The sequence below is a fragment of the Labrus bergylta genome, chromosome 7 (assembly GCF_963930695.1).
Source record: "Labrus bergylta chromosome 7, fLabBer1.1, whole genome shotgun sequence".
In the NCBI taxonomy this organism is placed as follows: Eukaryota; Metazoa; Chordata; class Actinopteri; order Labriformes; family Labridae; genus Labrus; species Labrus bergylta.
The window spans coordinates 20,087,253-20,114,199 of record NC_089201.1 but is presented as its reverse complement, the minus strand read 5'-3'; the positions used below and the strand labels follow the sequence as shown (position 1 = coordinate 20,114,199).

Genomic DNA, 26,947 nt, shown 5'->3' with positions numbered 1-26,947 from the left:
ATAATTTAATTAAGGTTGCAGCTAACAATTCATTTCAATATCAATCATCATGTCAAACATGACATTTACTCATCATCATTGATTTTCATTCAGCCAAATGGTGCTTTCCCCCTCTACATTCAGTTCCTTTCAAATGACACCTTCAACTTGGGATATTGTAGTGTCCACCCTACAATTTATTTTTCTTTGTTTTCAGTTGAATGAGAGTTCCCATCTGTGCTGTCTGAGAGTTTGATTTGAGGGAAAGGCCCCAGAAAGATACAAAGCAATCTCACAGCTGTGTGAAGATAACCACGGCATGCCGAGCGTTCACACACAAAAAAACACACATGCATGGACAAAGAGTCACGCCTGCATGTCGAGTCAATATCATATTCCCTCTAAAATGCAGAAAATCCAGCTGTGTGACTTGTGGTTTTCTCTCAATTACAACAAACTGAAATCAACAACACCTCCACACACACGACAAACAAAGCACAAAACAACAAAGCTCTCCCTTGTTAAAAACAAAGACAGTGAAAAATGATGGAAAGTTCCAGAGTGAGTTTGTTGCTGTTTGTTTTGTGTGTGACTGCACTCGCTGGGGCAAAGAAAGGTGTCCAGATGAGATTCAGCAGCAGTCCTCAATATGTGACCATCTGCTTCTGGTCTGAAAGCAACAACTACTGTCTGAAATAGTGCCAGATATCACACACCTCCTGCTACAACCACCAAGACACAAGCTCCATGGGACCACTGAGTGAGCCATAGACTTGTACTGAGATAAGAATAACTCCTCCTGTGCAAGTTGTGGGATACAACTGCATTTACTGAAAGCTAGAAACTTTTGCATAAAACATTTCCTTCAGTGTGCCACTTTTAAATAAGAAGAAGAAATAGTTCAAGAACAAGTTTTAGTGTGCACTGAACCAGCCCTTATCTTAGCTGTAAGGTGTATGAAATCACTGTGCAATAGGAGAACAGAAGGGGAAGACAGCGCTTGGTTTTTAACATTTTAACCCGGACAGACTCCAGCAAAGACAAAATACAATGCCAATGTTTGGCATTTCATTAAGAGGTGCACCAATCAAATTTCTGGTGACCGGAATCAGACGATTTTCAGCATGATGGGCTGTGATTGGTGATTGGTCAGCCCTCTCACCCGTACACACACATACACCCAATTCTGTGCCGATCTCAAATTTACACATGGCATGAAAGCGAACATGTCGGCAGTGAGGACAATCAGCAGAGGCAAAGAAGCTTTCACATAAAAACAAAATACAGTTTCCCAAAACAATGGATACAAAACATGGTCAAAAGTTTTTGTATCCATAAATACCTTTCACCAAAGCAGATAGAAAGAGAGAGGCAGACAGGTAAGAGACTGTATGAAATGGCATAATAAAATATTTGCCAATTAGTTAGCATAATAAGTTAATGGATAATTCATGGATCCTTCAGGAGTTAGGGAGAATGCAGATGAAGAGGCTGAAGCAGGTTTTACTTTATATGAGAATGAGAGATGGTCATTGTAAACTGGTGCAGTTTTGTATTAGATAGCCTAGTCAGAGTTTTATGAACATAAAAGTGAATTTTCAATTTTCAAATATGTTTAATAATCTGTCAGTTACAGTTTTTAAATAAAGACAATCTGAATCAGCAGGTCAGCACTTGAATAATGTTGAAATCTGAATCTGGCAATGACAATGAAAAATAAGTGCTTACTGAGAATTTACTTCAGCAAATCACATTTCTCATTGAATATTCAGCAGCTTATATTGACATACAAGACAATAAAGCATCAAGTGCCTCCATTGCAATAGTTACACACTGTTACACAAAGAGAAGTTTCTGAATATCAAAAGCATATTTTCACCTTCCATACTTAAAACATGCTTTCATCTTTCATAAGGGTCCTATACACCAGAGGCCTTCCTCCTCACCTCCCCCATCAGGTTTAGCTCAGTGAACTGACATACCAGAGAAATGCTCACTATGATGGAGACAAAGCATTTGGAGTCTGTCAGAATCAGACTGCAAGGATGTCACTGTGCGTTTTGCAACCGGTAAATCACAGCCAGAGGAGAGCATCAGCACCCAGACCTCATCTGTGTCCCCCTTTCCACCGGGTTAAATTGATCTTGAGTCAGACTGGCAGGATGGAGAGAAGGGCAAACAATGATGATGTCGTTATATGTGTTTTTGTCTGCCACCTTTTTAAAAACAATAAAAAAAAAAGTCATGTTCTTGGATGGCCATTATAGCTTTGTTTTGTAACTTTGGAAGTATAAAGTACAACAATTCCCACAAAATCACCAATAACTTCAATTTCAACGCCCTGGGAGAGAATAGATAGTCAACAGATAGAATAATGTGACTGTACAGGAAATCACACATGGTTTCTTTTTATTATTTCCTGTTTTTTTGTTGTTGTCTGTAATCCTCAGAAAAAAAAAAATCAGATTTCACAAAAGATAGCAGGTGTCACCTTCGACAATTAAAGGTATACTTAGGTGACACATCTCATCTGTATACAAAGCATGGGAACCTTTTTAAGGACAATATTTGCACATAAGAACTATTCAGCTCATGGTTCCGGGTTGCTGAGAGATACATTGTGTGAATAAGGAACAGGCTGTGAAAGATCGAAAAAAAGATGCAGAAGAAAATGATGACTACTGAAAGATAAAGAGAATACGACTTTGAGATATAAAGAAGCAAAGCATCAAGACCAAACAAAGAAATCTCCCGTTGAGTTTTCTGATCCAGTTCTACCACACCCACCTCTCCACAGAGAGGCAATGTTTTTCCCCTGAGAAAAGTCAGTATGATGAGGACAGGAGCTCATTACCCACCCGGAGCACGTTTATGAAGACGGAGTAAGAGCTTGCTGAGTACATAATAGAGGAATAACTGAGGCAGAAAGCTGATGCCATGAGGAGAGGGGGAGATGGGATTTTCAGCTGCTTTATGGTAGAGGGCTCAACTGATAAGACAGCTGTAGCAGTGGGACAGACGAGAGCAGAGCAGATATGAGACAGGAGCTGAACGGAGCTGTAGGCAGAGGACTGGGCGGTAGGAGAAAGTTGTGGGCTGTTGCTTTGTTAATGCAACAGTGTCTTTCACCAAACGTTCTTTAAAGGAGAAAGCTCCATCACTTATTCTTGCAGTGTTACATCAAAAGCCTTCAAGATGATTTTTTGTTAAGTAAGAGCAAAGTGGAGCAAGAGCTACATTCTCTGTGATGCTGCAGTCACTTTTTAAATCATGATTAAAACATCATTTGAATTATGGCTATAGGGACCTGATATTTATCGGCTAACCTTTGCATCATGAATTAGTACCCAAGTGTAATTTTGCATCTTGCTCTTTTTCCTGACTAAAAGGTGAAGCTTAAAGAAACCTTTCCTGAAAGTTTTCTTACACCAGTGTGTACTTTGTTATGGATGAAACTTCTTTTTTTTTTTCCAATGTCTTCGTTCTAAAATACTTTACTGTTAGCATGGAATTTATTTTGAGAAACAAAAACATTTTCAAATAAAAATTTCACATTTTATGTTCATAAAAAAATTAAACTAAAAAGTTGGCTTCAAATATACATTGGCAAGCTTAGAAATTTTAGCAATCTTAGCGTAGGTTGTTGGCTTCATCCTCATCCTCTTCTGGCCTCATGTTTACGTGTCATGAGCCAGCATGGACACTGAAACCAGAACTGCTCCCAAATGTTTGTGTGTGTGAGTGAGACGGGAAAACAAAGTAAGCTGCTTTTGGTAAAGGGTTTGTTGGGTGAATTTAATGAAAATAAAATAAATTCATGGAAGTAAACTTATTAAAAAAAATAATAATATTTGAATTCTTCTACACCAACACAAATGTTTCTGCAGACTGAAAATTATTAATTATTAAATTAATTTTTGGCTCTATTTTTAATCACTGCTAAATCCCTTAAAAGCCTTAAGTATCGATAAATCATTTTCACAGTCATTGCAGGGGGCATCATAAACAGGGTCAGTTGGGATAACTCACTCAAAACAGTTAAAGGTTCTGAGCAGCACCTTGCTGAAGGACAGTCTGACTGCAGTTAATTAAGTGCGGGCTGCACCTCCTTCCCTCAGATTCTCTCTGCTCATCCGGGGATTTAAAGTAATGACCTTCAAACATCTCCCCCAGCTATTCAAACATTCCCACCTTAGAATACAGTTAGTGGTGCCAGTGACTAATCTCCTCACTTAGTCATGGGTGCTGATGATGCGTAACAAGTCTCTTTCAGCTTAAACCATCTCTGGTTGAAAGTCAGAGCGCAGTACAGGGCAAGTAATGTGAAGCGACACTACCTGTGTGACAATGGCAGGTTCTTCTAAAGCTCCCTGAGCCATGATGTGTGTGTGTGTGTGTGTGTGTGTGTGTGTGTGTGCTCGAGTGTGTATATAAAGAGATGACTGTTGGCACATGCCAACCAGCTTTTAATTTCAGTAGCAAAGCTGCTCTGTCACAGCTGACTTGTTACACAAAATTCTCAATTTCTACCAAATGTCTGCTTCCGTCCATAGACTCAGCCAAAATGATTTCACTGCATGTCACTCCAGTTTAAAAGAGCTTTTCTGCGCGTATGACTTTCATTAGCTGCTCAACTAAACGTACTGATGTGTAAAGTACTAAACGTACTTCCATCTGACGTAATGCGTGTTCCCTCATTTATGAGAGTAGGAATTCAATGGACAGAAAAACTGTCTTTAAAGGATACATGAGAAGTTCTCTCGAATAAACTGTTTCTTTATTTAGACAGAGATGTAGAAATGTATCTGAGCTTTTATAAATAAAAATGAATTGTACTAGTTGGAACATGAATGCTGTGATCAGTCCAAAAGCAAAGGAAAAACAAATTCATGAACTGAGTCTGGATAAAGTTTACTGTGACCTGCAGCTGTTTGAGGGTTGACAACATTTTTGACCTGTTATATAAAATTGGTGCCAAGCGTTTTTTTGACAGGTACTAGTGTGTTGAACACTAAGTAAATATCTTTTTGTAGGGATGTATCAAAATAATTGGATGAATGAAAGCAGAAGAAAAAACATCATGAAGCAGATTTTAAAGTCTGATTTTCTGCACTGTCAGGTCTGTCTACAAGAAGATTATATAAATGTTTGGTTTTTGAAAGGCACTCAGATCGACCATTTCTGATGCAACATCAGGATGTTAGCGTATTGAAAGTCATTGAGAATGTCTGAAAATAAATCTTTTTTGGCTGTGATAACTGAGTTAAACACACACTCTTCAAACACGAACCTCTAGGTTTTGGCAAACTGAGGAGCTCCATAGTGGCATGCTCAATTAAAGTCAGCTGGGCTTGTTTTTGGATCTGTATGAGAGAGATGCCAGTATTTAAAAGTATTGATTGAACCAAGGCCTGTGGAATAAAGATGGATTCTCACAGGGAGACGTTCAAAAAGATAAAAGCTCCACAGAGCAGATGAATGGCAAACCAAGTTAGCAATTAAGATGTGTACGCTGAAAAGATTCATGTGTTTGAGTTCACTAACATAGTTACATACTGATGTTTAAATCAAACCATTAAAGCTAACTTGATCTTCACAAAATGCTGTGAAGAGAAAAATAGTCTGGAAGAGAACAAACACTAGTCTGAGACGGAGGAGTAAAACAAAGCTCCAACAACAGAGTTATGTACCCAGAAATGTGTAGTAGTGAGTGACAGGCTATGTAATCTACAGAGTTTCCACCGAGAGTTACTTTCACAATCTAAACAAGTCACTGAGCTGACAACACACAGACCACCAAAGAAGCCAGACAGGAGGAAGGAGGTGAGAGGAGGCACTGAGTTTATCCACATCATTTCAGCTCTGTCACACTCTCACAGCCAGCTATAAGAACACTGTGGAAAGGTCTGTAAAGCCAATGTCTGACTTGATGTACTTTTGCTTTACCTAAAGTAAAAAAAACCTGGTGTATAGTTGAAATCATTAATGAATCAATTAGGTACAAATCTTACCACACTTAAACTAGAGATGGGAGGGAAAAGATCAATCTTGATTTTAAAACGTATATATGTCACCACTTGCGTGTCAATACAAGGGGACCCACTTTTATAACGGTAACTACCTGGGCGCTGGTAGCATAGTGGTTAGTGCGTGGGGTACAAAGGCTGTTGTCCTCCAATCAGGCGACCCTGGTTTTAATCCGACATGTGGCTCCTTTCCAAAATGTCAATCCCCACTCTCTCTCTCCCTTATTTCCATCTCTATCCACTGCCCTACCTTATCCCTACAATAAAGAAATCTAAAAAAAAAAAGAAAAAGTAACTGCCAGAACCAAAAAACATTGGCTTTTAATAAATACATATAGAACAATTAACAGAGGTGCAGTCTGTGTTTCTGGCATTGATGCCCAAAAGGCTTTCGAAAGACACTGGATTTTCTCAACAACAAACTTTATATCACTTGATTCAAGTCTTCATTCGAGTTTTTATGAAGTTGGGTAATTCCAATGGACATGTCAATCATCAGCCCAAAGTCTTAAAACCATCACCACACATACTGACCTCTGTGGATCTTGCACTTTTATGGGCGAGCGGCTTCTCAAATCTACTTCCTAGCCTATGTTATTATTATGGTATTGGTGTTTCCAGCTTCTCCACTCTTATTTGCTGCATCATGTTGGTTGTGCTATTTATGTAGTTCATCGGTACCTTGCGATATTTGCAAGATTCTTGTCCGTTATGTACTCGCAACTCGCTTCTACATCCCCCGCCCCCAAATCTTTAGTCGCTTCATAAAGTCTGTACGCCTCTCACCTTCAGCTACTGACGTTGATTACTTAGCATTACACAGTAATATTCAGGAACTACTTATCATCTAATGATCCATAGGAAGGTCTTAAAAATGCTGGAGAAATATCCCACTGTGGCTAGGCCTTTACAGTGTTCATGGTGCATCAAGGGCTCATCCATATTTATGAAACACAGGAAGGACTGAGCGTAATGGACTGAATCTACTGTGATGAACTAAGTGCTTAGATGGCTGCCTCTGTGTTAGGGTTAGGGTTAGTGTGTGTGTGTGTGTGTGTGTGTGTGTGTGTGTGTGTGTGTGTGTGTGTGTGTGTGTGTGTGTCAATAGAGGGTAGAGGACTGTGTGTGCTCAGATTATGGCAGCTATTGTGTTAGTTTCTTCTTTTGTATATTGCTGTAAATATAAATGAAGTAAGTTCACTGACAGTGAACCATAGAAATATGACAGAATAACTGATGGTATGTATGAAGATAAACTGCATTTCTAAATCCTGTTCTTGACATTCCTGTACTTGGGAGAAGGAGGAGATTAGAGATTGTCATGAGTGATATGCAAGCCTGTAATCCACCCTTTTGGATGACATCAACAGGGAACGCACAAGTCTTTGCTTACAGATGATGAGCTTGTACCTGCAATAGTTCCTGTCCAGGGAAACATCATTTGTTAATCTTGTTTTTGGATAACAGACAGTTCTTGGACTTGTCAGAGGTTTTACCTTGTGTCAGCTAAACCTTTAGATGAAATGTAGGGATTCTTCCGTAAAGTGAAACATTTTGCTGCTCAAAAAGTACTTTTTAGTTTACAGATTGCAGAAAGAAAACTTGCAATTGCACATCCAAAACTCCTCTTTCTGCTATTACTAGCATTTTCTTTGCCAAATGAAATCAATAAGGACATGGAGTGGGTGAATTCAGTCGCTTGCAATCTGTGCACACATTTTGACCACAACTTTTTCAGTCCCTCCTCTTAAGGTCCTTTTAGCATCAAGTCTTCCTTAAGTAAACAAGCTAAAAACATGGACTGTACGAGCCCTTTCAGTGGTGCTGTTGACAGACAGCAAACGAGTGATGTGACAGCCAAACGACCTCATTATAAGCTTACCTCTCATGGCTGATTCACTGCAAGATTTGACTTGGAACAGCCAATGAATAAAACAGATGATACTGTCAAAACAATGTCCTCACTGCAGTATTAAGGTTCACTCATTAGCACTTCACAGTCCCAGCAGTCAGTCTGAAATTGTTGTTTTTTTGAGCAATCCAACATATCAGTGGAATACAGCTTAGTTTAAATAGAGCTGCTGTGAATCATAAATTTGAACTTTTGATACTTTGAGTTATAAGTAAGCTGCACATATTAGGTTTCCATTTCTACCATAAAAGCAAAATATTTGTGATTCAAACAACTGTTTCAGTAGGACATCTAATTTTGCTCATGTCTTTTTCTTTTACCTTTAAGCTTAGTAAACACAAATCTGACATGTCCCTGTTAGAGTGACTGCTCTCAGTAAAACCCACTGTGTTGAGGCTTTTGAGGTTATGAACTTCTCTGCAGCCTGAAGGCTAAGTATGCAGCTACTCAACATGCCCAATGCATATGAGATGGGTTTACATTTGAATAAATGCATTAATTACACTATGAACAGAAGTTGGGTCAAAGCACCAAGTGGGTCAGTTGGGGTGAGAAGTATAACTCAGGTATTCAAGTGACAAAGGTAAAGAGAGAGACAGGGCATGGCAGGAACCACAAGAGATAAACTTAGTAATGAGGGAAAGAAGTGTATAAAGAAAAAGAAAAGAAAAAAAGGCAACAACATTCCAGCGCAGTGTTTGGTATTGTGCAAACTGAGAGTCATTGCAGACTAGCCTGGGAAAGAGCCAGTGCAGGTCTCAGAGGAGACCGACCTGCTGGCCTGCAGACAAACACCAGCAAAGCTGCAGAGCCGACACAGCCACACACACACACACAGCCACACACAGCCACACACAGCCACACACAGCCACACACACACACACACACACACACACACACACACACACACACACACACAAACACACACACACACACACACACACACACACACACACACACAAAAGACTCCTCAGAGATGCACATGCAAAGTTGTAATTTTTAAAAATAAATATGGGCCATCTGGAAACTACTATGATACTTACTCAGAATTAAATTATGTAATATTAGGAAAGTTATTGGATAAAATAACACCTTTGCTAAGTTTATCCAAAGTAACAGTACTTTTTATAGATGATAGATTTAGCTTTTTTTTCTTTTCTTTTTTTTACTTTCATTCGCAATTTGAGGACAATGGATGTGTGAGGGAAGCTGGAGTTTCAGCAAGACTGATTAAATCAATACAAATGTATAATTAAAGGTACTCTGTCTGAAGACATGCAGTGTTACCGTAGCAAATATGCAGTGTTGTATTACCTTATTGGTCCAAATACATGATGTCTTTCCCCCCTTGAAATACATCTGAGAAAAGTGTGATGGTCATATATTCAGGGCCTGGACTTTTAAACACCAATAAGCATTAACAACAGTTGATACCGCTCATGACTGAGACCAGCCATCACTCACAACTACAGTACCAGGGAGAGACACAGCTCAGTTATAGCTGAGTTATATGCCAGTTTTAAGATAGATAATGGTAATGGTTTTCGATGCAGCAAAGTCATTAAACAACTGTTAAGCAGTGAAGAAATATGTGAGTGATGTCAGAAAATTAGGTACAAAAAGTAAAGCTACCGGACTGCTCACTCATTTAAATGTACATAACTTCTACCTGATCATATAAATTCAGAACAGAAACAACGTGTTCCTGGTTTTCTGGGAAAATCACAACATGTGCTGCCTCAGTGTTCACAGAGTCCTTGTCACTGGAGCAGGTCTCAAAAGTGCAACCTGATATGATCACAGATTAGAGACTTGGCCCTGCTCTGTTTTGCTTTCAGAAAGCCATTTGAAATAAGGAAAAACATCTCATCTGTCCAAAGTCATGTGCAAATTCCATGTTATGGTATGTTTTCCCTTTAGAAACACAAGTTATACTGTAGAAATCCCCAGTGGTGGCGTAACTATAGAGAGCACAAAAAGAAGGTTTAATATAAACCACAAAGAAAACAGTCAAGAGGAGGTTGGTAAAACAGATCTGGAGTCTGCTCGGCGGGAAACCCACAGGCGCTTCTGCTTGCCCTGCATGGTCAAACATGCACTTCTCTTCTACAGGAATGTTTAATAACTTAGTGTTTCTCAAACAGCAGTACCCTCAGGGGTACTTTGGAGAACTGCAGGGGGTTCTTTCGATAGTTTTTTCTGCTCAACTTTAAAATATATAATCTAGGCATGACTCCTAAAATAATGCAATAATGACTTTGGTAAAAAAAAAAAAAAAATGTGAATGTATTTTTGATAATGACATTATCAGTATTAGTTGCTGTAAAAGCAAGTTTCCATACTGAAGTTAAATATCAAGATTATGTGTTTGTGGTTGAAGAAGAGCAGCAATTCAGCAGACGAGGGATTAAAGAAGTGAGAATCAAAGCAATGAAAACGTCAGCATCAGGAGAAGACTAAGACTTCAAGCTTCAGATTTTCTTGCAGGAGAAATCGGCAAACACGTGCATAAAGCTAGTGTATCTCATCAGGCGATCTTCAGTAACAATACTGCTGTTCAGTAAATCTGTTGAGGTGCTGCAGAATTTTGCAAGGGGAGCAACAAGAAGTTGTGATGGTAAAAAGGTAAAAATGGAACATGCTCAGTCAGAGCTGTGTTAATGTTTCATTCATGGGAAAGGAGGATATTTGGACACATTCAACTCAAGTAAATACATATCATGTACGTATATATGTACATCTTATACATTCAAACCTTGCATTACTCGCTCACAAATGCAGCTCTGTAGCCGTTCTATTTTCAAGCACAATCCGACTGTGGGGCTATAAATAACAAGCATGTCATGGTGAGATTTGTTTTTCCCTCTCTTGCAGTTTTCTCTCGTCTCCCGTCTCTCACCCACTCTGCCACACCGTCACTTACACACTATCTCTTTTCACACACTTGCATATGCTCATTCACTCTCCGTTTCACTCGCTCTCACTCTCTGGTGTAAAACTGACACGCTGATTAGCCTGGGTTGGTGATGGAGCCTGGGTTGGTGATGACTGTGGAGAGCTCATGAAGGTTTTGTCCCCCACGACTAACAACCCTCCCTGATTCTATTCCTTTATCACTGAGGACCAGAGACTTAAAAAAAAAAAAAAAAAAAAAAGGGAAATTGTTTTATTAAGTTTTGTTGATTTTTTTAAATCCGGAATCCCTTTTTTGTGTACGTTCTGGTTTTCAAAACAGTTGCTATGCAATGTGTGGTCCCTGTTTAAAAAGATCAATACAAAAAAATAAAATAAAGCTGTCATATTTTAACAGATTACAGTTTTAGAACGGGGTCAGGATATTTCAAGAGCTCACATACAATTAAAGATGTAATTCAGACACAATTCTGCTCTCTAATTTTGACAAAGAACGATTACTCTTTAAAATCTCAACTCTTTAACATTCCACACAAGCATATCCAGCCGTTTATGAGTATTCCTAGAACACGAGCACGACAAACAGAATATATAGGCAGAATATATAGGAAGCCACTGAAGGAAGAAACAGCCCCAAGACAAAAGCTGAAGCAGCCGGAGAAAGTCGTCCTACTTTCTTGGAATAACAGCCGCCTCTCTCTGCTACACCCTGCTGGAGTGGAGATATGAAACCAGGGGAACAGATTTGATAACAGTTCCCAATTACCAACAATGAAAAGAAACCGGGTTTGCAAGAGTGTAAAATTCGTCTCCTCTTTTCTCACGACTGTGTTGGAGTGTTTTAGGCTGACGGTAATGAGAGGACTGGTTTATTTCACTAATGATCTAACTGAAGCTTTGTCTGTTTCTCTGCCTGATAACAGTGCTCTCTGGAGAATGGTTGTGCTAATCCAAAAATCTGGCTCCAGTTTGAAAAACATTCACAGCTGTCTTTTTGTGTTCTATGAAATCTGGAGTTTTATCCCAAAATGTGACAGGCTTGGATGAAAGAACTGAATGCTGGAAGGTAAAGGGGATACTGCAATCATCTTCTTTTCAATGAGTTTGAGTTTATTAAAAAAGATTAAAGTTCCTGAACAACTTTTGGTATTTATTTTCGCTCAAATTTTTGCGGATGTGTTTTGTAATGAGTCTCTGGACTTTGATATCAAACAAGAGTTTAATATATTAAGCCACATTTAAAAGGAATGTAAATATTGACAGTATAGGAACACAATTGAACAATGATTAAAGAAAAGAAATACCGGTATATACTTTGCACTTGACTTGTGGAAGAACAATAACATGTATTTGGGCTCGACCTGCTTCAGCACTTGAAATACATTTTAAGACAGGTGACATAAGAAGAGGCCTCCCTTCTGGCAGCAAGCACAAATGTTTTATAGTAGTCAAAAGAAAAACAACAACAAAGCCCTGACCATTGGTTTGTGTTTACAGTGTTTTATAGCCAATTGTTTTGGATGGGCACATTTCAGCTTCAGCTAATATATGTTGCACTGAAGAAGGTGATAAGAGGCGTGGGCCAAAAACGACCGCTGGCACCAAGAGCCTGGAAAGCGATGCCACGTCATCCAATTACACTGAACACAACACCTCCCTGCTCTTAACTGCCAAGTGCAACGCAAACCGGAAACGCGGCATCAGAAATGGAAGAATGCTGCAGAATGTAGAGGCAGTGGGAGAGCGCTAATGCCGTCCTACACTAAGACGCTTCTAGGGGAAATGCACAGAGAGAGCAAGGCCAGCAGCTACCTGTGGATCAAACGCTTTGAAACAGAGAGTCCATGTATGCCTTTGCACAGAAGCTCAAAATCACTACAGCAGCTCTGCCTTTCCCAGAACAAGCATTTAATCCTCCTCACTCTCTCACACCAGCACCGAAACCCCATCAGAGTTGGTACGTGTGTGAAATCGAACCTGACGGGTCTCATTAAAAGAGAGACATTTCAAAAATAAGACTTTCAAACATTGTGGTAGTGAGGGGGAGTTTTGCTGCCAGAAACTGTTTGCTGCTTACTAAATGTTGTGTTTTTTTGACACGTTGGAAAGATGGAAAAATGTAAGTTCAGCATTAATATCAATGTGGACACATGCAATCAACTGGCACTTGAAGAATTTGAGAATCATCAAATTTAAGCTTCTCTCCTCAATATTTATGAGAAATTGCAGTTTGTTTGAAAATGCTCCCGAAAAAGGCCAAACTGCAAGAGCCACAATAGCCTTGTAACTATGGTAAAGACTCCCCCCCCTCCCCCCAGCAGTCATCTCCACCCTAGAGATCCTTCCATATGAAGTGCTCAGATTTATACAGCAAATTTTTTCCATTAAAGTTCAGCTTATGTGTATGTGGATCTTCAAGGTCTAAATTCAGTGTGTCAAAAAGCATCAAGTGTGCCAGACTAAACTAAAGGGAAGATAGGAGTCTGTGAAAGGTCAAGTACAGCACATAAAGTATCTGTTGTCATTACTCACACACACACACACACACACACACACACACACACACACACACACACACACACACACACACACACACAAAAGACTCCTCAGAGGTGCACATGCAAAGTTGTAATTTTTAAAAATAAATATGGGCCATCTGGAAACTACTATGATACTTACTCAGAGTTAAATTATGTAATATTAGGAAAGTTATTGGATAAAATAACATCTTTGCTAAGTTTATCCAAAGTAACAGTACTTTTTATAGATGATAGATTTAGCTTCTTTTTTTTTTTTTACTTTCATTCGCAATTTGAGGACAATGGATGTGTGAGGGAAGCTGGAGTTTCAGCAAGACTGATTAAATAAATACAAATGTATAATTAAAGGTACTCTGTCTGAAGACATGCAGTGTTACCGTAGCAAATATGCATTGTTGTATTACCTTATTGGTCCAAATACATGATGTTTTTCCCCCCTTGAAATACATCTGAGAAAAGTGTGATGGTCATATATTCAGGGCCTGGACTTTTAAACACCAATAAGCATTAACAACAGTTGATACCGCTCATGACTGAGACCAGCCATCACTCACAACTACAGTACCAGGGAGAGACACAGCTCAGTTATAGCTGAGTTATATGCCAGTTTTAAGATCGATAATGGTAATGGTTTTCGATGCAGCACACACACACACACACACACACACACACACACACACACACACACACACACACACACACACACACACACACACACACACACACACACACACACACACACACACACACACACACACACACACACACACACACACACACACACACACACACACACACACACTACAATACAGATAGCTGTCTTTTACCCAGCTGGCACTGAGGCATTTGCAAACAGAGATCATTAGCAAAACTGTGACTGCAAGACAATGTTAGAAACGGTATGCTAATAACTAAATCCTGAAGACAAGAAAAAAACATCTGGATTAAAATTCACCGTTCAATCAGATAATGACTGAATGATGCAGCTTCAAAGCTGCATTTTCAATGTGTTTTTTTATTTAACTAAAAGTTGATCCAATGACTATGAGCGTTGTGATAAAGGGGTCGTAATAGTGAATAAACATCTTAAACGTCTTAACGAAGTCAGGAGGAGTCTGCAAAAATGTGGGTGTCTTTTGGCTCACTTTTTTTTGGCTTTATTGCGCAGAACTTGACTGTTTGGTTTTGTATCACTGCTATCACTAGCTTTTTGTTCTCTAAAAGAGCCGTCAGCAGGCAGTGATAAACCATCTGTAGCGCAAACTGAAAATCATTAGGGACTAGCTGATGAGTCAAGTTGAGCATCTCGCTGAGCAGTTTCTGGGAGACGTATGTTGAGGGCAAAAAGAACCAAAACACATTTTGACGCTCAGTTTTACAATTTTATCTCAGGCCTATTCCACTATGTAGAATCGTTTAACACCATGTAAGGTTGTTTCAAGTTTGATTTTTTCCACAGGGGAGTGACCTCTAAACTTTACTTTGCACCGTCTTTAAAAAAGTCCACGCCCCCTCGGCCCCTCCCCATCTGAACAAAACGATGACTAAAAGGGCCAGATTTTACTTTATTAAAACACCATCATTATTGTGAGCAGAGCCCTTGCTTTAAATCAAAAATATAAATTAGCAAACAGACCAATACTCACACAGAATATAACGTTTTCAATATTTTCAAAGTGTTCCCTTGCAAAGCATCAGCTGCATTGCATTCTGGTCATCCAGCTCTTTCAACATTGTGTGCAATGCAAATCGAGAATCTGTTGAAACCATATGAAACCAGCTCGTATAAATCTGTTATATATATTATCTCAAATATTGACTGACTGTCTAAGTCGTTTTGAGCAGGAATAAAAATAACACCCTGTTAGACATTAGGTTTAGAACATTTGCTTCATGCATGCAGCCGTTGTTTTGGAGAAAAAGCCCATAATGCCAAATAAATGCCAGACTGTGCAAGAGCTGTGCAGAGAGAAGAATCAGCAGAATAATGAGCATGACACGAGAGAGAGAGACTAATCACAGCACGACTCTGGTCCATGGGGACTAAGCAGACTCTCTTCTTGACATCAACTTTAAGACTAAGAAAAGTGTATCTTCACTATTCAAAACAGTACCCGGAAATAAAGAGGAAGCTACTACAAGGTTAGGTATATCGTCAGTGTCAGTCGGCATACTTAACTCACAGACAAAACAACTAAAAGAAGCCAATGAGGACCTGATAAAAAAAAACCACAGATGGACCAACACACACATATAAAACTGAAGTGGACTTACAGTGCTATGGATCAAGCAGCAGTGCTAGCAGCCATGGAGTCCCACTTGGTGAAGTACAGAGCACCTACTTCAGGCACCTAAACAAAGACAGAAACAAGCAGAGAGAGACATTAAAAATCATTAACATAATGTAAGAAAGTTTGAGAGGGAAAAAACAGTTGGGAGGGTGATGGAACAAAAAGGGAGAAAGTAAAATAGAAGAGGGAGAGAAGAAGAAAAAGAAAACACATTTTGTGTGTTTGCCTGAGGCACGTCTCTAAACATTATGGCTCATTTTCAAAGCAAGTCATTTTTCTGGCATAGCTTTACAGAACAGATATTAGATTTATTGGAACATTAAAAACAAAGGAAAATTCATCTTTCAAGTAGAGATGCTTAGGTATCCTGGAGGTCAATATCCATTCAGGAGTGAAGTGGCCCTGAGGTTGGTGCTTCTCTGATCCTCACAAGGACAACCAACTGATTTTAAATACTAGTTTATAAATAAAGTTATTTGTGAGTGAGAAGAGAGAAGATAACAATGTCTTAAATGTTTCATTTGGGATTAAATATAGTTTGTTTAGTGTTAATTAATAAGTGTGTATTATTATGTAGGCATTGATATGCATCATGTACATTATCCTTCAGTGTTATTTTTCAGGGTGAACTTCTGCAAGTATATTTGTTTGAAATTATGAATAATACAGATAAATAATAATTTGGCATAAATTCTGCATACTCAAAGATGCTTAACTAAGAACAACAAAGCAACACAAAAAAGAACACAAAAGAAAGATGAAATCATCCACGAGAAGGGCAAGAAAGCAGAGAAGGAGGATGAGAACAGAGTTTGTTTCTGGTTGTAGGCAACGTTGAAGAGGTTAGTTTTTAGGGATTTCTTGAAGGCGAAGAGTGAGAGGAAGTCTCTGATGCTTTTTGGGAGTGACTTCCAGAGGGTAGGCGCAGAAATGGAGAAGGCAGCATCATTAAACAAAAATCTGATTTAGTGGTACATTTAGCACCCAAGGAAATTTGTATTCATCTTCTCTGTGCGGGAGAACCAAAAACACAACACAAGGCGAGTTATTTCATCTTGCACTAACCCTAGGTGGTTTTTTTTACCGAGGCACACATGAGTCTTACTGCCCTATCTCAATCTCACAAGCTCTCTCTGTTGGTTAAAATATGACTGAAGAACTGTAGTTATTTTAATGCTTCAGCACTTTGCAATACTATTGATCATAAATAAAAAACAGAATTCTATAATTTTCAACCACGTAGTACCACGTTGTGTCTAATGAATTACCAGAAACTCCGGCAACTTTAGTGCAGGTTTCACACAGAAGTGAAAGGAAGTTAGTGTGGATACTTAAACTATGTATTAGTCCAGAGATGATTGAAGCTTATTATCTAAAAAAAGCATTTTGGTGAAGCACTTCAAACATGACAATATCAGTTCAACAGAAATTGATTTAACAAATTGGAAAGGAGGCTTTAACACACAGGATTAATGAACTCCAATAATCCGATGTCTTTCGCACACACAGGCATATCACTGAATAAAAGTCGACCACACTGATGTTTGAGGGATTACTCTGTATCAGCCTGGGGTTATTTGTATGCAATTTCATCAAGGTAAACAAGAACCATTTTCACACAAACAAAAATCTCTTGAAAAACTCCGGAGATTTGGCTACCCGGAGGGGCTTTAGGCTATATGTGAACGCAAACAGCCGCATTTTTCACGCAGACTTTACCCGGAGTTTCTCCGGCCAGACCCCTAGTATTTCTTCCGCAGAAAGTCAGAGTTGAGCTGATGTCTGAACGTGATCACTACAATCTCCGTGCACGTAATTAAAAGGCTGCATGATGTTTTCTGTTCGTCAGTATGTTGTTCTCCTCTCTTTTGTGGATGTTGTCATTCCATTGGACTACACATAGCATTGATATAAAGGAAAATATTCTCATTATAGCGTTGTGTAGCGGACTCTGTTGCTTCGGCCGCTATTTCCGCGTTGTTTATTTACGTCACATCTTACCTCAGGAAATCCCCCGCCCCCCCCTCCCCTCTGACAGGGATAGTCCCCCGCTGTGAGGAGCATATGTGAACGGCTAGTTCGGGAGAATCTCCGGAAAAGTCCTCCTGTAAATATCTAGATATTATTCAGAGTGCATATGTGAAAACGGCTAGTGTGAACACAATGGATTCTGTCAGTAATCACTCTGCACTGTAGTTATTCTACAAACGAGTATTTAGTTTGTGTTGTTGACAAAATAAACAAGCAAAGTTGGCAAATTGGTGGCAAATTTCTGTAGAAAAAGACAGCTTCTTTGAAAACTGAGTGTAAGTGGAAATGTTGACATTTTATGAATTTTCTAATTTAAATTTGATGTCCAGACAAATCATACTAAATACTCAATGTTAAAAAGTTGTTGCTGGTCATTCTACAGCCATGTAAAAGGGGGCCTTACCCTTTTTCCAAAGGCTTAATTCTCTGGCAACTATGTGCCATGTTCGACATTCTTAAATATAAACAGCATGCTCTACTGAGCAGCATGCAATCATCTATCTTCTTCTGGTATCCTGTGTGCTAAAAATAACTTCAACACTAACAGTTCTCCTAATCCAGTTGGTGGATTTAATGCCAACTGTGAAGGGAGAGGACATATTTTCTGTCAGTGCAATGGAATTGGCTCGACCCATTCACGTAATCTGACATCGTTGTGCTCCTTCAGATCTCTCTCAGAGGTCTTGTATTCAGAGATAGGTGGCTCCAAAGTGTTGCTGCCAAAGTGAGGAAAGTAACAGAAACCCTCCACCCCCTATGTGTAGAGATTGTATCTTATAATTTTTTTTGCTTTGATTTATCTGTAGATGAAGCATCTAGTCAGTAGGTAAAAATAACCACAGTCGTCTCAGGAGCCTTCAATTGTTTTATGAGCTTATGTATTGCATCAGAATGCAAAAAAAAAAAAAAAAAAAAAAGCTCTGTTGAAATAGGAATTAGGAGAGAAAAACCTTGAAAGTTCTGCACTGAAAAAAAAAATGGTTGGAGATGAGTTAATAAGCCTTATTATAAATGCAATTTGGTTGTGAAATGTTGCTGCTCATTTGTGTGTTATGTTCCACTCTTCACATGTTGTGATTTACAGTATGGACATATCTTTAGATATTACTGAAATTGGTTGTTTGACACTCGATTTTAAAATGACTAATTAAGCTTCAATTTGTATAGTGTGTGTGGTTATGTGAGTGTGTGTGTGTGCTTTTTATGGTTATGTTGATGCATTTGTTTTGGGCTTATTTTATCTAAGAGCATCAGTTGAGTGCAGGTTTCCACTTAACTCTGAGTATGAATGCACACAATTGTTTGACAATCATGGTAACACAATTGCATTGGATTATAATGGAACAAATTTATGTGATGATCCCACCCTCCCCACCCCCCACAGTGTCTTATGTAACCTTCATTTCTACGCAGTGCATTATCATCCAGCCCCCACAGCTTTGATGACAACTAATGAACAGTTCTGCCAACTCTCGGGCCCAAGCTGGATGTTCTATTTTTATTCTGGCCATTATTTCGATCCAATTTATCTCATCAAGTAAATTGCTGAGATGTGAATACAGTCCTTTTGCTACAACAGAGTCCATTCAAGGGCATCAACACAAGTACTTTGGAGAGAAAGTAAACAAAAGGCAACAATTATGACTCAATTATCAACTAGATTTATCAGAGTTATCACCTATGTCTGCTTCTTCTACGAGCCAGGGCTACCTCTGTAGAAGATATAAAATACACACTAATTCCAAGCATTTACAAACAGTAACAAAAACAGGGGGGGGGGGTTGTTCACAATATGTGTAGTCACGATGGCACCACCTACATGTTTTAACAAGTATTTATCTTAACTCTTGCTGCTCTTCGGCCTACAGGGTTGACTTGTGGGGGCCAAGAGGGGCCATGTGGTAGGGTAGGAAGTACCAGCATTGTCATTACCTGGAGCTTGTAGGGAGCCCAGGTCTGGTGAAGGTGGCTGAATGCTGTCTTGGTTGCATTGGCAACTAATGGACGAAGGGTAGGTTATGTAACTTATCAATAGGATATGGGGGCATTACTGGAGCAAGGGGTGTCTTCACTGAGCACTTAACCTTTCATTAGGGCATAGGCATCTTGTGTTTATTTCAAACTTTTTTTTGATAAACGAAAGAAAGTTGTTGTTCAATTGAATGCAATTAACGACGAGGAGATGAGCCTGGGACACTTTTCCAGAATCACATCTCAGAAAGAAAATCCAGAGAGGGGTAACATGTGGGTTAATGCTGGTAGACGCTCCGCTGTCCCTTCAGGGAACACACGAACGGACTACTCCTAATCCTGCCTTAAAACGCTGTGTTAAATTGAGCAAAATGAAGTCAAGTGTCGAGAGTACAACAAAACATAATAAATATGCACAAACAGAATACATTATGGTGACAATACAATAAAAAAGTTACATTCAAAGGCGGAGTATAGCTCAAAACCATAGTTGTAAATTGACCCACAGGAAGAAGTGTGTGAATTTCGAATGTCTGTTGCAAAGTGTTGCATATGAATGCAGCAGAGAAGCTTAAATCAGTTGTGTGTTAAATGTTGATCTTTTTTTAACATTGAAGGGCTGGAGATTTAAGTCTTTTATCTACAGGATAAATTGAGGTCCTGGATAAGTACCCAGGTACTGTAATAGCGACCTTGTGTGTTAAGTGCCGCATAGAACAACTGAAGGATCAAAAGGCACAACCCCTGACAGCTTTTATATGATTTTTATGAAAGAAAAGGTCAGAAGGAAGAAGAGCATTTTTAAGCCGAGGACTGTCTCATTTACACACACTGCTCCGGTGATTTTGCAGTGTTATGAAAGTACTGTGGAGTAACACTCGATCTACCCAGCACTGACATCCCACACACTGGTAGAACTGCCCAATAAAACCACCTCCAGTTGATCTAAGCAGGTCAGCTGGAGCAGTTCCCAACTAAGTGGCTCAATGGAAAGACACAGAGAAAACAGTATAACAGTAACTGAATATGTGGTGGTTTTTATTCTGTCCTCTGCCAAGAATTATACTATGAAACCAGCCACCGTGCAGTATAATCAAACTATTTTCTAACCACCACTCTTGTGCTGTGGCATTCATCAGGGGCAAGTACAGTATCAGTCCAGCACTGTTTGTTTGCTCATTTCAACAGACTGAAAATTAAAGTGTGGCATGTGCAGGTGTCGTCGCACGCATGTCCCTGCCTCTGTGAACTCAATTTACCACAATCCCTCCCTCCTACCTAGTAAACAACAGCTGGTTCCAGTAGTCCATCTGCTACCTGTAAATTCCCCACCACAGGACTCACAGCTCTACTTTACTATTGGTTTGTCTGCTCCGAGAGGTGCACACTGTGAGTGTCTGTTGCTGCCTCCACGTTGTAATAACAGTTTGAATTTTCGACCGGCACACTCGGCGGTAAACAGGCTTTTAATTGACTGTCTGAGGGCTTTTTTTTTTTCAAAGCATGACTAGGGGTGGCTTCAAAATAAATGCAGTGTTTGCAGCAATGGCTGTTGTTTGTTAAAAGTTCTGTTGGAATATTCACAGACTATGTGGGTGACTCAAGTTTCCTCTTGATTTTTCATGACAGAAATTCAAAGTATTAGTTTCTTTGTGGTGTCACTACTGGGTGGAAAGCATGGGAGTAAGTTCTGGTCAAATGATTTAATAAAAAGGCAAGACAAGTCTCTATCAACATCAACATGATGAAAGAGATGCTGAACTTTTGTTGGTAGAGGAATTATCAACTTCCATTGGTTTAAGATTTTGTTTCGTCTGAGGCATCTCACGTCTCAGGTCCTCTTTGTCTCCTGGGTTCTAATTAAGTTTGGGTCGTTTATGTTGGTTGGATTTTATTTGACATGGGTTGATATGCTGCTCTGGTCCCTTTGGGGTTACCATTATTGCTGTTTAAACCACTGTTTCTTAAAGCTGCTATATAAATAAAGTTATATTTATTATTATGTGTGGGCCATATTTCTTTTAATTCCTGCACATTTTTTTTTTACACCGTTCACTATGACAATAATTAGCACAGATTTTCTGCCACTCTAACAGTTATTTTAGAGGGGCTTTTTACCTTACTGCTTAACCATCTTCACTTTGCTTGGTCTTAACCTCTTTCAGAAGGAATAATTTGCTGACTCACTGTCATTAACACTTGCCGCAGAGAGGTCGAGCTAATTGTTTTACACTGGAACCTCTGAAGCCCTTGCAGGACATTCATAAAAAAAAAAAATGAAAGAAACAGGAACCAGACACACACCAGAATCAAAATGAGAATTTCTGTTGCTTCAAACTATACTTCGTACAAACAATTTAAACTTTATGACACCGACTTCAAATCAAGATTAAGATACAAGGACTCTTGAATCCAACAATCACATGAACGGCTGTCAAGCATAACATACAAAGTGGCCACAATCACAAGGCTTTGACAAAGATTGCATGTGTTGGTCGGAGGTTACTCTATAAAGTATCTACTTAACTTTTCTGTAATTTTGTAAAATAGCTATTTTTGTAGAAGAGAACACATACCAAAGAAATTATACTTTTCTCACTGTTTTGACCGCCATACTCTGATAAATGTAAGGGACTGCAATGCAAGTCTGTCTTAATGTAAGACTTGTGTTTTTCTCAAATATGGTGTGTTGGATGTAGTGTAAGTCTGTGGTCGACTGTACAGAGACACACAGGAAGTTTTTACACAACAAGAGGGCTCAGTGGAAAACCACAGACAAATCACCACTTCAAATCCTCAGCTTAGCGGCAGAGTCAACAACGCAAAAACAAAAACATTTTCACTACAAGCTGTGATTTACACTAAACACCCAGAACCATCGTATTTCAACTCCATGAATAATATGCAAATAAAAAGCCCTCCCAGTCATCAGAACTGTTGTCATGCTTGGTTCTCCATCTCATCTTTATCATTGCTTCCTGTCATTCTGCACTGCCTTGTCCTTGTCTCCAAAACAACCTTCAAACTCCAATTTCCAAACTACTGTCTGCGGCTGCTGCTGGAGAGTGACAACCTCCATTGTTACTCTTTACTTAAGGGACAGGTAGCACAGGTAGCACTGACAGCTGCCGGAAAACATGTTAGCATACTTTTGAGACACTATAATTGACCAATTTGCAGAGTCACTTGTAAGATTAAAAAACTTTGGATATTGTTAGCTTCCACCCCATGTGCTTTGTGGGCAATTTGTTCCCTAACGGGTGTGACATCAGATTAAAAGAAGGTGCAAGGCTGCGTAAAAGGACACAGAGGTAACATGAGGCCAACCTTAACTGCTTCAGCTCTTGGTCACAATCATTGACTGTATAGGTGGATTCTGATGTGACACTTGTGTATTGATTATCCTTCTGAAGCATGGTGATTAACATTTTCGCACTTAACCGTCTTGTTTTTTCTGGGATCCGAAGTAGCCCAACTCGAAACCAAATCTTGTCTATTTTACTCTAATAAACTCTATTTTTTTCTATATTAAATGAGACCATGATGAATTTTAAACAAGAACACCATGTTGTTTTAAAGACTTGAAACTAGTGATTAAGACCAAAAAGTGATTACTGAAGTGATTAATTAACTTCAGCAGTCATTAACTCATTAATTTCATTACAATAAAAAAAAAAATAGTCACCAGTGTAGTTGCCCCCTGCTGGCCATCACAAATCAATCACATTTCAGACAATCAACCCTTCAGACAGGGGTCCTGAGATCATCTACCTTTGAGAAAGTCTAAATTCTCAAAATGATAACATTTTTTTTTTTCTGTAGATTTTGCCAGAATCTAATTGTTCTTTTATTTGGAAGATGGACTGAAAGAAGACGGAATTGAGTCACTATTCAGATATACACTAACTGGACAAAAAACAACAACAAAACTAACTGATCAAATCACACTCTCTCTGTTCAGACCTTAAAGTATTAGCTAACACGCACATGTGGGTTTATTGTGTCTTTCATGTTTGGAAAGAAATGTGTTGGAAGAGGGGTGGGATTATCCCATGTACATATAGAAAAAATTGTCATAGCTAAACCATAAATCAAGTTGGTATAACTTTGCTGGTATCGCATTTGAGCAAATAAGAGAAGAGATACCAAATCAGTCTTTCTCAAATTTCATTGTCTACATGCTTTTACATCATTACAATCCTGTAAAGATATAGATATATATATATATATATATATATATATATGCTGAAATTTCAACTCAGCAAGCACACATATTCCATACTCACATGCATTGCTACATTACCATGTAAAGAATGGAACAAAACAGAACAAGAAAATATAAACATGGACTCGAAAAAGGTTGCGTAAAAACAGATGAAAGGTAGTTTGTGAACAAGTCTTTCAGAAGAATGACACTCCTCCATTAGCGTCCCAAACACTGAATTTACACTAAGAAAGCAGCAGTTAATCTGCTCTACAAGTTCTCATTTCAATGTAAGCGTGTCCACATCCTGCTTAATGAGAGGGTGTCCCGTCAGTGCTGAAAGTCCCCTCTCCCAACACTTGACACCCGAGACAAGAGAAGATAATAATGATGGATAGATCGGCTTGTGACTCCCTCTCCTCGGCTTCTCACTTCATCTAATCTGTCCCCTATGCCAACCTTTTTTTTTCTGTGGATCTCTTAAGTCCTGTGTGATCATCCTCTCCATCTGTGTCTCTGAGCCGGTCAGCATGCTAGCAAGTCTCTGCCATACTGAGCAGACAGCAACAGTTGTTGGAGCTTTGAGAAACTGGAAGAGGAGGGAGGTGACGGGTTAAAAAAAAAAAAAAAACAGAAAAAACAAACGTGGCTAGCTACTTACAAAGCAGTGGCTTGTATCCGATGAGTGGCCCGGCAGACGTATGGGAGTGAGAGCCACATGACAAACGTAGTCGATGTGGAGCTGGTGCATGAATGAGAGACCGAGAGGGAGGGAGGGAGGAAGAGCTTGAGTGCTCTGTGAGGTAGGAGGGGGGAGAGTGGTTCATGATGAGGGAGCTAAAACATCATAGAAAAGAGGCGGAGAGACAGAGGGTGCTAGGGAGAAAGGAGCTAGGTCAAGTACAAAAGGGTACAAATCCAATCAACTTGGCATTTTACATCTCAAGTAGAGAGCGGGAGAAAGGAAGAGGAAAAACCTAAATGGCGAGTGAGAAAATTGGATGAGTGACAGAAAAAGACATAGACCCTGCCTCCCATTCTGTTAAGCAGTAGCAAAGTTTGACCAGCTCAATACAACAGTCACGTCACCCAGGCCCCATTAAGAACTGTAATCATGTACATCAAGAGAACGAAAGAGAGAAGAAACGAGAGAATGAGGCTGGGCTGAAATTCCCCCAAAAGGACTGAATTCCCAGAGAGACCTATCAGTTTCATGAAGCCTCTTAATGGTATACTTTGCAGGCAGTGCCGGGGTCGAGCAGCTGTCAGCCTCTCTTAGATATGGTCCTTAGCAAACGTAACGTCCGGTCTACTTTGGACAATTTTACGAGATGTTTTAAAGGACTAATGCTCTTTCTTTTTTTCAAAGTCTAGACAGAGAAAGTGATCCCCCTCTCATTTAAAAAAAAAAAAAAAGTACTGTCAGAGAAAAAAGATTAAGTGAAGTGAACCAGAGGCCAGAAGGGGAAGATTTTTTTTTTCCTGTGGATTTGTAAAGCTGTATTTGAACATGTGTTCTCCCGCATACAGAAACTCTCTCTACAGCCGTGTGTCTCTGAATGCTCCTATATTAGGGCTTTGTTATAATATAAAATACAACTAATGTATGAATAAACGTGATCATCAATATGAATAGTGAAGATACTGGCTGATGCCTGACTGTATATCAGCCTTTATTTTCTATTTCCAGGATATGATTAACCACCATACTTGACCATCTTTTCTCCTTTCTTCCTCTTCATTCTGTCTTTTTAACTGACCATATACTATGCTACTTTATTTGAATGTAAATCTCCCTTGAGCATCAGCTTTTTGAGGAAAATGCAAAGTGAAACTAATGTTGTTTACAGGAGTTCTGTTTCATTAAATGTCTCAGTAAGTCAGACCTTTAGAACCAGCATGCACAACGCCGGGACCCCAAACCTATGTCATCGAAATGGAATGCAGTAATTTCAAACGATTACAATTGACCCCTGTGCTTCCTCAACCATGGCGTGCCAAAATTTAATTAATAGCTACATCCTCTGCTGAGGATAGCCTCCTGTCTGAGATACAGTTACACAACTTATGTTGGACTAAGATAGCATATTGTTTTATAAAGCAGCTACGAGGAAGTTTTATTTTGTGTTGGTTTGTCAGCCCCTTGGGACAAAGCATTACATCTCTTTGCTGATCCTCTCTCGTGTCTGTGAAATGCTCTCTGATCTGCTCCCGTTTCTCTCTAACTGGCTGACCTACTGGTAGGTGTGATTCATTGCTAGGAAAATGTAGACAAAGGCTCTTTCTGGTCACATTCATTGCACAGGAATATTCATTCTATTGAGACGATGGTCTAGTTTGCTCTTATAAGTCAAATACAGCCAGCAGTTTTCAATTGAGACCGTTTCATAACAGGTTGAAAACTCCCTGAGAAATAGGTTAAGAGTCGAACATCAACTTATTTCCTTGCTGTAGCCAAACATCTAGTACACTGACGTCACTGTCCCTGGCCATTTCTTCAAAGTTCATGACCCACTAACTCTGTGTGCCTGTGAGAAAAAACAGACTTTTGGAAATGTAATTTCGAGGTCATGAAAATGTGATTCTGCAAACACTTGCTCTGGTTTGAGAGGAACAGCTCTGGTGTGAATAATCAGTCGACAAGTTTCAATCTACAAGTTACTAATAAAACTAAGTCTACCAAGTTTGCAAAGCAAAGATGAAATAGTTGTATAGAAAGGAACGCTTAGTGGTACAAGATGTACTTACAAATAATTTTGTAATAAAACAAACATTGCAGGAATTGCAGCAAAAGACAGTCTCTTAAGAGGATACAGCATAAGTAAATTCAATACAGCAAAAACCTCAATATCAACTTTATTTTAACAGTTTGAGTGACATCTATGCCAAGGCAATCAGTTGTAATTACTTGAACAATTCCTGCCAAGTCAAACATCTTCAAGAGGATGGTGATTTTTTTCATGTGTGCGGCTCCAGAGCCTGTCTAAAACAGCCCAACTTAAACAAATCCCATCAGAGTTTCCACATCTGAAACGCTTACTTTCCTGGGCTGCCTAGTTACTCACTCTTTATAGACTTGC

General features: G+C 39.2%; 1 protein-coding gene across 1 annotated transcript in view; it reads right to left on the bottom strand.

Moving 5' to 3' along the window:
• peak1 (pseudopodium-enriched atypical kinase 1) overlaps positions 1-26,947 on the bottom strand; it is a 99,485-nt gene that overhangs the window by 30,584 nt on the left and 41,954 nt on the right. The window contains exon 3 of the mRNA XM_020660472.3: positions 15,645-15,721. The gene's annotated coding sequence lies outside the window, so the exon portion shown is untranslated. The remainder of the gene's footprint in view (positions 1-15,644; positions 15,722-26,947) is intronic.